Source organism: Nerophis ophidion, linkage group LG27 (genome assembly GCF_033978795.1).
Source record: "Nerophis ophidion isolate RoL-2023_Sa linkage group LG27, RoL_Noph_v1.0, whole genome shotgun sequence".
Classification (NCBI taxonomy): domain Eukaryota; kingdom Metazoa; phylum Chordata; class Actinopteri; order Syngnathiformes; family Syngnathidae; genus Nerophis; species Nerophis ophidion.
The window spans coordinates 17,234,317-17,245,542 of record NC_084637.1 but is presented as its reverse complement, the minus strand read 5'-3'; the positions used below and the strand labels follow the sequence as shown (position 1 = coordinate 17,245,542).

Genomic DNA, 11,226 nt, shown 5'->3' with positions numbered 1-11,226 from the left:
TTCCTGCCATTGGTTTACTGCTAAAAGGCCATTTTGACGTCAAGCTTTGCAAAGAAAGCCATAAAAAAAACCTTTTCAGAGCTTCTGAATGAGACCAGGGAGGAGGGAAAGGATCCCTTTGGGATGCTGCGACCGAGCTGCTCTTTTTATTTTATTTTGCTCTGCTAATCAAATGGAGCTGAAATGAAAATGGAGTTTTCTATGAAAATGGGGCCCTTTGTTGGCTTTGCGAGGCTGGTAATTCATAAACAATAAGCCTACTTCTTTTGTTTGGGGTATAATATATTCGTGCTGCTCTGAAAGAGCTCTTTTCACACACACACATACAAACACACACACACACACACCCTCAGACTAAAGCGAAGGGTAAAAGCCAAAGCGTGGCGACTAGAGAAGAGAGGAGGAGTGTATAAAAAGAGGCAGAGAGGCAGACTTTCCATTCATCCTTTTGGCTGAGAGAAGACAGGACGACTTCTCAACTCTCAATCAGCCAACATCTTCAATCTTCTCATACGTTATTGGCAGTCGGACGTACCAACAGGTCACTGCATGGACCACCTTTACGATCTTTCAGTCCTCTTGGAAGATAACAAGACTGAACCGTGATGGCAAGAAGAATGACACACACAACACTTATCATGCTGGAATGAACCCTAAAAGGAACATGTTGAAGTTAAGGATTCTTGTTTCCCAATTCAAAGGAAAGTTTCTAAGGATTCCCTGGGGACGTTTCTTAACAGGACTTCTTGACAAGTAGAAGGCTATCAACAGATATGGCAGGTAAGTTCAGCTCCTTTTACAGTTCATGTTGCTTGGAAACTTTCACGATGTCTTTATGACAGCTGATGATTTTTGGAATGTACAATACGATCCGACACCTTTCCTGTCAGATAAAACTTTTTTGTTTGTTTTTTGTTCTGTCCAGCTACTCTGGAAAATCATATAGTTGATGTAGATGCCCATATCGGCTATACACATTTACTTTGCAGAAGAGAAGTGTGGATAATAAATAAATAAATAAATGGGTTGTACTTGTATAGCGCTTTTCTACCTTCAAGGTACTCAAAGTGCTTTGACACTACTTCCACATTTACCCATTCACACACACATTCACACACTGATGGAGGGAGCTGCCATGCAAGGCGCCAACCAGCACCCATCAGGAGCAAGGGTGAAGTGTCTTGCTCAGGACACAACGGACGTGACGAGGTTGGTACTAGGTGGGATTTGAACCAGGGACCCTCGGGTTGCGCACGGCCACTCTTCCACTGCGCCACGTCGTCCCCGGATACTTCTCTTGTTGCCTTATTTGTATTAGACTTTATTAAATGGATGTATATTATTGTTTGGTGCAGCCACGCCTGAACAGGACGGGATAGAAAGAAGAAAAAAAGGAAGACGAGAGGGGGATAAGACAGAGAGACATCAACAACAACAGCAGAACAACCTCATCAAATAGGATATGTACAAATTTGATAGCAAAAGTGATAGCAAAGGAGCAGTTAGTGAAATAAATAATAATACAGAAATGACAATGAACATTATTACACTACAAATGGAGCAACACAAATACCAATAGAAAAAGCACAATTGGTATTGAATAATAACAATACTTACCTGTCGGTCGGTGGTTCTTAACCTTGTTGGAGGTACCGAACCCCACCAGTTTCATATGCACATTCACCGAACCCTTCTTTAGTGAAATATATATATATATATTTTTTCAAATTCAGGAAAAAGTTATGTTTTTTTACTTGTTCAAAGAACAAAACCAACACAGAGCATGAACTCACAACAAATTACACACCTGCAAATTAGCGTGACTTCTGCGGTTGCCGTATACATAATACACCGATAGGGAGAAGTTTTTATTTACACGATAAGTCAGGTGTGTCTTGACCTTTGCGACGGAGGCTCTGCCGAATCCCTGAGGCCAACTCACCGAACCACTTGAGTTCGATCGAACCCAGGTTAAGAACCACTGCTCTATTATCTACAATACAATTGTTCAAATGCAACAATATATATACGTAATGATCACTTGAAATAAAAAAGAAAGCAGATAAATCGAGGGGAAGAAAGAGAAGCCAACTATATTAACCTTGTAGATTGTTATAGTAACAATAGGTTAAGCTTTGTCAGTTTGCCATGTGCTACCCAGTTTCCCCTAGGGACAATAACTCTCCGATAAAACTAAATCAGGGGTACACAAACTTTTTCCACTGACGGCCGCACACTGAAACATGAAAGCATGGAAAGCTACTTTGATATTTTTCATTTTCATAACTAATACAATATATATTGCAACCCTTAGGGCTTCCCTAAATTTTGGTTAATGTTAAAAGAGTGCCACCATTAAAATGTTAAAAATAAGTCTTATATATTATTTTTTTTTACCTTCAAATATCTATAGAGCAAATTAGTTGACCTACCGTTAAAAAATGTTGATGCCTTTTAAAAAACTAAAATATTATTTCATATAGGAAAAACACCAAATATTTAGTATTTCCCCCCAAAAAATGTTCAAAGTGGAATATTTGACGTGAAGTAATTAAAGGCCTAATTATTAAGTAATTCAACAAAAGAATGACCGTTTAAGAAAAAAAATCAGACTATAGGTCTTGGGGTTCCAAAAGCCCACTGTCATAAAAGTGTTTAATATAAGTCATATATCAATATACTGTATTTTAAGGGTATTTAAGCCACACCCACAACATTTTAGAAGAAAACAATATTTTCCATATCTGAGCCTCACCGGACAATAAGCCGTACATATACATTGTGAAATAAGTTATTCAAACCAAAATATTTTGTAAATATTTATTTACACACCTTATTATTTCCAAACGGTGCCTCGAAGTAAAATGGTGGATTAAACAAAACAGAAGTCATCGCCATGGACCCACTGTGGAGGCTACATATCTTATCAGCTAAACAAACTCAATAACTCCAGGCTGACATCTTGGTGAATCTTTGAAACTGAAAAGATACAAAAAAGAATGCCAATGTGAGTTAATAATACTAACACACACGCGTATAAACATGCTAGCATATTAGCAAATGCTAACAATACTCGCTTAATTACATTACGATAGCACATACAAACATGTATGAAAACACAATCAAACGTGACGGTTTAGAAAGCATGAATTGTGTTAGTGTATTGAAAAACTTACAAACGTTGCTTGGAGTGATGAATGAAGAAACCATACAGGTAAAAACGCTATTGATGACTGGTGGACAGAACGGCACTTGTACTTCCGGTTCAAAGCACTAAACCAGCGGTGCCCAAACTACGGCCCGCGGGCCTGATTCGAGATCTGGCCCGCGGGAAGTCCCAAGTTAAAAATTGTATTTCTTTATTTATTTTTTAAATCTGTCCTTTCTAATCCATTTTCTGCCACTTGTTGTTTGTTACTCTCAGAGTCTCCTAGCCGCTCAGGCAAATCACATTGTCTAAAAATGCATTTTCCAATCGATGACTTGATATCATGTGTATATATATATATATATATATATATATATATATATATATATATATATATATATATATATATATATATATATACATGATACGTGGACCCCGACTTAAACAAGTTGAAAAACTTATTCGGGTGTTACCATTAACTGGTCAATTGTACGGAATATGTACTGAACTGTGCAATCTACTAATGAAAGTATCAATCAATCAATCAATCAATCATATGTAAAAAGCCCGGCCCCCGGCCAAATTATTTCAACCCAACGCGGCCCCGGGGTCAAAAAGTTTGGGGACCCTGCACTAAACAGAAGGAAATATTGTTGACCAGGCCTGGGCAATGTTTTTGACTCAGTCACATTGAGAGAAAAAATGGTGTCTGGTAGGCCGGTATGTGTATTATATATATGTATATATATTATTATTGTATATTGTATTTGCATGTATATATATGTACATACATACAAATACAATAATGTCTGATAAAAAGTAATGATGGACCACCTTAATCAATGAGACACCCAGAATGTAATTACAAATAAATATTGTTGGATTCACAATATAACGATAAAAGACTGAGCAAAATATTGCAACACACACAGCAAAGTATGAATGCCCTGATAAAACGCAAATATAATTTTTGTAAAGAAATATGTTGTAAAAATCTGCTTCCCCGTCTGTCCCAAACATTCATGTTTCACAATGTCCGCTCTGGTAACACTTTGCGGAAACAATTTGCCAGGTGCCTCGTATGAGCTGCAATGGCGTCGATTACCGTAATAACTCATATACCAGTCTAAAACACAGCTTCCAACCATTGAAATACTTTCTATAGATTAATAAGAACAGTAATTTGAAAAAAGCCCATAATCATCATAATGTTAGAGGTCTAAAAAATTATTTGGGAACGTCTGGCGGAACCGATTGAAAATCTTAACGGGCTGTAATTTGCTCAGGTCTGCTGTAGACTTTAAACCTGCAGCCCCTGCAGTGAGCAAACTCGTCCTAAAGATGGGACCATTGCACAACCAAAAACACACTATTTCAGTGTCTCCGTCTGTTATAAAACATTCTGGCCGTAGTGCATACTTGCCAACCCTCCCGGATTTTCCGGGAGACTCACAAAATTTTCTGGGAAACCTCCCGGGACAAATTTTCACCCAAAAATCTCCCGAAATTCAGGCGGAGCTGGACGCCACGCCCCCCTAGCTCCATGGGAGCCTGAGTGACGTGTCTGAGAGCGTGTCTGCCCAATGACATTATAACTGTAAAATGATCGAGGGCGAGTTCTTGGTTTCTTATGTGGGTTTATTGTTAGGCAGTTTCATTCACGTCCGCCCAGCGCAGTAACAACACACAACAACAGCAGTCACGTTTACGTCTAACACTCTACCGTAAGGCAGTTCGTCTGCCGTAAACAGCATGTGACACTCTTACAGGACAATACTGACATCTACTGTACATGATGTACCACAACACCTCCAGGCAACTTCAACCCATTAATCCTCCTCCATTCACGTCCCATCTCCCCAGATTGTAAATAACCTAATGTAAATAATCGCATGTATTTCTAATGTATATACTTGATCTTATGCTATGTGAAGTCACTATGTTCTCTGCTGGCTGTTTATATCCTACTAAGTCACACTTACACTGTTTCAATGTCCATTTCTCTGTTGATGCAATTGTTGATGACTGAAGTACTGATATCAACCAAAGCTCCTCATCCCACACCCCGGATTGTAAATAATTAAATGTATATACTATGATGATTAACTTGTGTGGTGACTGTATTATGCTGATAGTATATATTTGTACCAAGAATTTATTAATGTGGACCCCAACTTAAACAAGTTAAAAAATGTATTGCGGTGTTACCATTTAGTGGTCAATTGTACGGAATATGTACTGTACTGTGCAATCTAATATTAAAAGTTTCAATCAATCAATCATGCATTTGCGACAATAACATCTACTTTCGAAAGTACAGTGCACAACTGCGCACACAAATGCTGTAAATATACTATTCCCCTCTTAACCACGCCCCCAACCACACCCCCACACCCTACCTCCCGAAATCGGAGGTCTCAAGGTTGGCAAGTATGCCGTAGTGAATAAAAATCCATAATCTAGCCGCACCGTTTTATAAGCCGCAGGGTGCAAAGCGTAAGGAAAAAGTTGTGGTTAATAGGAAAATTCTGTATCTTATTTTTACTTTACACGCTTAAACCTCTAAATCAACTTTATATCTATTTATCAATATGGGTTTTTATTATTTTTTGAGCAAAGACACTTTTAAAGTAAAAACCTGCATACATGGCAGCTTTGTGTTATTAGTGTCAATAATGATACTTTTGTGGTTACATTACACGTTTGCTATTTCCTGACACTTTTTCTTGTTTTTTTGGGCAAATTGTTTACTGGTAGAAAGTTACATGTGGTCATACCTTCGACACCCCTGCAATAAATGTTCCACCTGTAACAGGGATCGGCAGCCCGCGGCTCCGGAGCCGCATGCGGCTCTTTGATCACTCTGATGTGGCTCAGCTGCTAAATTGCCAACCCCAACGATTATTCCCTGAGGTTTCCCGATTTTAGTGCCTCTCTCAGAAATCACCCGAGGATAATATTCTCCAATTTTCACCTGAACTTCAATACTGAGCGTGTGCAGTTATGACAATGCCTTTATCCTCCTCTACGACAAGTCGTCGCGCTCGCTTTTACATCACGCGATCTGCGTGTTGACTGGTCATATTTTATGCTCAGCCTCTATTAACACATGAAAGCAACTGCAACGCATACTTAGTCAACAACCATACAGGTTACATTGAGGGTTGTAATATAAACAACTTTAACAATGTTACTAATATGCGCCACACTGTGAACCCACACCAAACAAGAATGACAAACACATTTTGGAGGAACATACATTAGCACCAAAACCCGCCCCCTCCAACCCCACCCACCTCTACCTACGCACGGAGGGGGTGGGGGGATTTGGTGTTGTGGGGTTATAATGTAGCCCGGAAGAGTGGGATACATGGGATTCTAGGTATTTGTTATTTTGTGTTTATGTTGTGTTACAGTGCTGATGTTCTCCCAAAATGTGTTTGTCATTCTTGTTTGGTGTGGGTTCACCGTGTGGCACATATTAGTAAGAGTATTAAAGTTGTTTATATCACAACCCTGAGTGTAACCAGTATTGCTGTTGAACAAGTATGCCTTGCAATAGTCGGCGTGTGTCTGCAGAAGCCTCATACGACATCTGACTGGTCTTGCAAGCTGATTGAAAGGGTTGTAGAGGGCGTTAAAGGCAACACCTTTATAGGATCCCCTTATTATTGTTAATCGAGGGAAATTCTGCAAACTTTGCGAGAATGGTTGATCTGACATTCGATAGTCTCTCGGAATATTCGGGAGGGTTGGCAAATATGATGCTGTCAAACGGCAATCATATAAAACTCCTGGGCACCACTATCATAAAATTTTCATATTAAGGTGCAGGCCGTGTCTGAGACCCCTGGTTTATACATAGCACAAAGTAAAAAAAAGTCTGTATGCAGTGTTATTTTATTTTAGATTACAAAAGACATTTGTGGCTCCCATTGTTGTCTTTATTTTGTGAAATGGGTCAAAATAGCTCTTTGAGTGGTAAAGGTTGCCGACTCCTGACCTATAACATATTAAAACTAATTAAAACGCATGAACCAAAAATAATAATAAAATCGAACATTTAAAGTTGATACATGAATAATATATGATTTATTGCAAAGGATATTTGTTTTTTGTTTTTTTGTTTTTTTAAATCTGTTTTAAAATTAATCACAAAACACGCTCGTCTAAGCAAAATTCGACTTGGGCTGACAAGCTGCAGTTTAGAAAATTTTCCGCTAGATGGCAGAAAAACCTAACAATTCATAATAGAAAGCAAAGCCACTTAATTTAAGGGACTTGCTGTCGTCCAGCAAGCACACGTAACAGTTTATAGTATTGACATTTAATTAGCCTTTTTGATATTTAGGATGTTGCTGTAAAAACAGACATATATGATGACAATGTATAGTCAATCCATCACTGATTAATAGCTTGACATAACTTCTAAAAAGACAAATGCTAAATTGAAACCAACAAATAAACACATTCTAGCGAAAAAATTAAAAAGTTCCCTGTCATGTCATCACTTTGACTCATTTTATTTTTGTGTCTATGTGTTTTAAACATGATATTGTCCGTCTAAGTATACGAGGAACTCTGCCATAATCTGGTTTATTTACAGCCTATAAATAAGATTTTTCATTAACGTGCATTTTCCTGAGTAAATGAATTTAATTGTTTAAAGAAACAAAGCAATAAATGTGGCTTGAAAAAGTTTCAAGGAAGTTTCGATGGTAGGGTGAGTATGTACTAGAATGTACCACAAGAGGTCGCTGGAGCTCCATCTAAAACGAAGTTAAATGAGGCCTGATGAACAATTGATGATATTTTAATGGGGGAGTATTCAAACCTTGTCCACTGAGGGTCACACTCTGGAAAATCGAAGCATGTGAGGACCATCCGTATTGTTTGGTTTTAGTATATAAAAAGTTACAATAAATATGAATTTGCTGAATTATGGGGCTTGATTGGAGACCTAATCAGAATTGTGTTTGCAACAAAAATTTGGCGCAATTCCTTAATTGACATTTTACATGCTCCTCTTCGTGCAAAATGTGGCCCCCACGCACACTGACTGGTCTGCTTACAGCAGGGGTGTCCAAACTATTTTTTTTCCCAGCGATGGCTGCATAAAGAAACATTTAAGAATGCGTGGAACCCCATTGAAATATTCAATTTCTTCTTCTTATTATTATTATTATTCTTAAATGATATTTACGGGTGCTGAAAAAAAAACAATTGACACCCAAAGGATGATTATTTCATTTCTAAATCGATTCACAATTTTGATAAAATATTCCATCCACCCATTTTCTACCGCTTGTCCCTCTCGGGGTCGTGGGGGACTGGATATTTCCAGCCTATCTGATTTTTTAATTTATTTAAAAACAAACAAAAAAAGAACACTTTTAGGCCATCTCCGGGCTTTCTCATGGTGCTTCTCTTTCATTTGCCTGCAGCCAATATAAATGATCATTTAAATATAACTTATATACCAAATAATATATTGCGAAAATCGGTTTGAATCCAGAATTGGAATCAAATAGTCAGTTATCGAAATATTAATTGCTGTTATTATTATTATAATTAACTAAAACCCTTTTTAAGTGCTTTAGCACAGTAATCCCCAACCTTTTTGTAGCTGCGGACAGGTCAACGCTTGATATTTTGTCCCGCGGCCCGGCAGGTGAGATGGAGGGGTGAGTTTGGGGGATTTTTTTTTTTTGTCATGAAAAAGGGAGGTTTTAGTCATGAAAAAGAAAGTTTTTTTTGGCTTGGTGCACTAATTGTAAGTGTATCTTGTGTTTTTTCTGTTGATTTAATTAAAAATACATAAATAAATAAATTTTATAAAAAATTACTCTGCGGCCCGGTTACGGGCCGCGGCCCGGTGGTTGGGGACCACTGCTTTAGCATACTCAAAAATGTACCATGACTTGCAATAAATACGTACACATTAAATACGACAGGACAAACTACCTGCATAGGTCGCGGGCCATTTTGGTTTTCAGGTCTAATTTTGGCCAACTTTTTCTTTTTTTCATGTAATGTGCTTATTTTTTTCTGTAAAATGTGTCGCGGGCAAATAAAAATCAAGCTGCGGGCTTCAAATGGCCCCCGGGGCCACACTTTGGAGACCCCAGGCCTAAAACTGAAAAACTTAATAAGACAAACCTTTCTGTCAGCTTTGAGTTATGGTTTAATTAGTGTTATTAGTACTAATATTTCCAATTGTGTCTCTCTCCCCATTAGGCCTTTTTGACTATTTAAAATATTCCACAAGCCAATAAGTACTTTAGGACATCCCTCTTTGACATCCCAATAATGGTACATGTGCATCCTTTTACGACAAATAAAAATGCTTACTTTATTTTGTTTTTCACACATTAACACAAACCCCTAATTCCACTTCCTGATTCATACTTGTTTATTAAATGTGCGGCCCGGGGGCCATTTGTGGCCCGCACCAAATGTTTGAATGGCCATGGCAAAAATACCATAAGCTGATATGGAGGCTGCTTTTTTTTTTTCTTTAAAAAAAATCTATATACTGTACTTGTTTTGAAAGTGACAAATATCAGAACGGACCATGCGTCCTTACAAATACCACCCTTGATTTAAAGCAGGGGTGTCAAACAAATTTTAGCTCAGAGGCCGCATGGAGGAAAATCTATTCCAATGTGGGCTGTAATGGTAAAATCATGGCATGATAACTTAAAAATAAAGACAACTGCAGGTTGTTTTTCTTTGTTTTACTTGGGCCAAAAATAGAACAAGCACAATCAATCATCTGGGAAAACACTTTTTTTTTTCAACAAACTTGAAAAAGTGTGGATATCCTGCGACACTCAAAGCAGATGCATTTCTAACGATAAAGTCAACGAAATCTGCAATATTGGAAAATAAACCACCACTGAATCTGCCCGAGTAAGAGCTATTCAGGGACGACGGCAGTCTCTTCCCGCAGACGAGCAAGGTAACCCCCTGGATATGATTTATGCCATATCTTGTTCTGCTTCATTTTGTCCACCAACTTATAACATTGTACAGGAATGCACAAAAATGAGTTTTGTTGATGTTATTGACTTATGTGGAGTGTGCTAATAAGACATATTTGGTCACGGCATGACTGCAAGCTAATCGATGCTAAAATGCTACTTAGGCTAGCTGTATGTACATATTGCATCATTATGCCTCATTTGTAGCTATATTTGCATCCACCCTTTCCCTCCACCCACATTTTATGCCAAACAAACACATACCAATCGTTGGTTAGAAGGCGATCGCCGAATTCATTTTCGCTTCCTCCCGTGCCGCTGTCTTTCGTCATATGGCTCAATAGCTTCAGTTTCTTCTACAATTTTGTTTTCCCTACCTGCCTCTACACTCCAACCATCCATTTCAATACATGCGTAATCTGTTGAATCGCTTACGCCGCTGATATCCGAGTCTGAATCCCAGCTAATATCGCTATACCTTTCTGTGCTATCCGCCATGTTTGTTTCTGTGTGGTCACGCTGTGACGTCACAGGATAATGGACGGGTGGATATAACGACGGTTAAAATCAGGCACTTTGAAGCCGTTTTTTTGCGTGACGGGTAAAATTTAGAGAAAAACTTCGAAAAATAAAATAAGCCACTGGGAACTGATTTTTATTGGTTTTAACCCTTCAGAAATTGTGATCATGTTCCCCTTTAAGTCCACTTTTCCTATGTTGGACAGAGACATTATGGGGGAGTAAGGGTGCCAAATGACGATGTGCTCAAAGCAGAAGACATAAAACGGCAGATTTTAAGTTTCATGTGGGTCGAGGAGGAGGAGCCACAGTCCCCCATTTTCTGTGTACCTCTTGCGTACCGTTTGCTTGCCTAACAGAATTGCTATTGTGACATCCAGTGGACACATTTAGAAGAGCAGTTTTTTCCGTAAAAAATTTAAAAAGCAGTTAATTTTTATACTTGGCAAACTCATTACGCGGGCCGGAAAAAAACTGTTCTTACGTTTGACACACCTGATTTAAAAATAAATAAATAAATAAAAATTTCCTCTGACCACTTGTTATTTTAACTGCAGGGGGATTTATGTGTTTCAT

At 38.3% G+C, this 11,226-nt stretch overlaps 1 long non-coding RNA gene across 1 annotated transcript in view; it reads left to right on the top strand.

The window, feature by feature from the left end:
• The first annotated feature begins 392 nt into the window (after window positions 1-392).
• LOC133544196 (uncharacterized) overlaps window positions 393-11,226 on the top strand; it is a 67,445-nt gene continuing 56,611 nt past the window's right edge. Inside the window, exon 1 of the long non-coding RNA XR_009804601.1 lies at window positions 393-780. This is a non-coding gene — a long non-coding RNA (uncharacterized LOC133544196). The remainder of the gene's footprint in view (window positions 781-11,226) is intronic.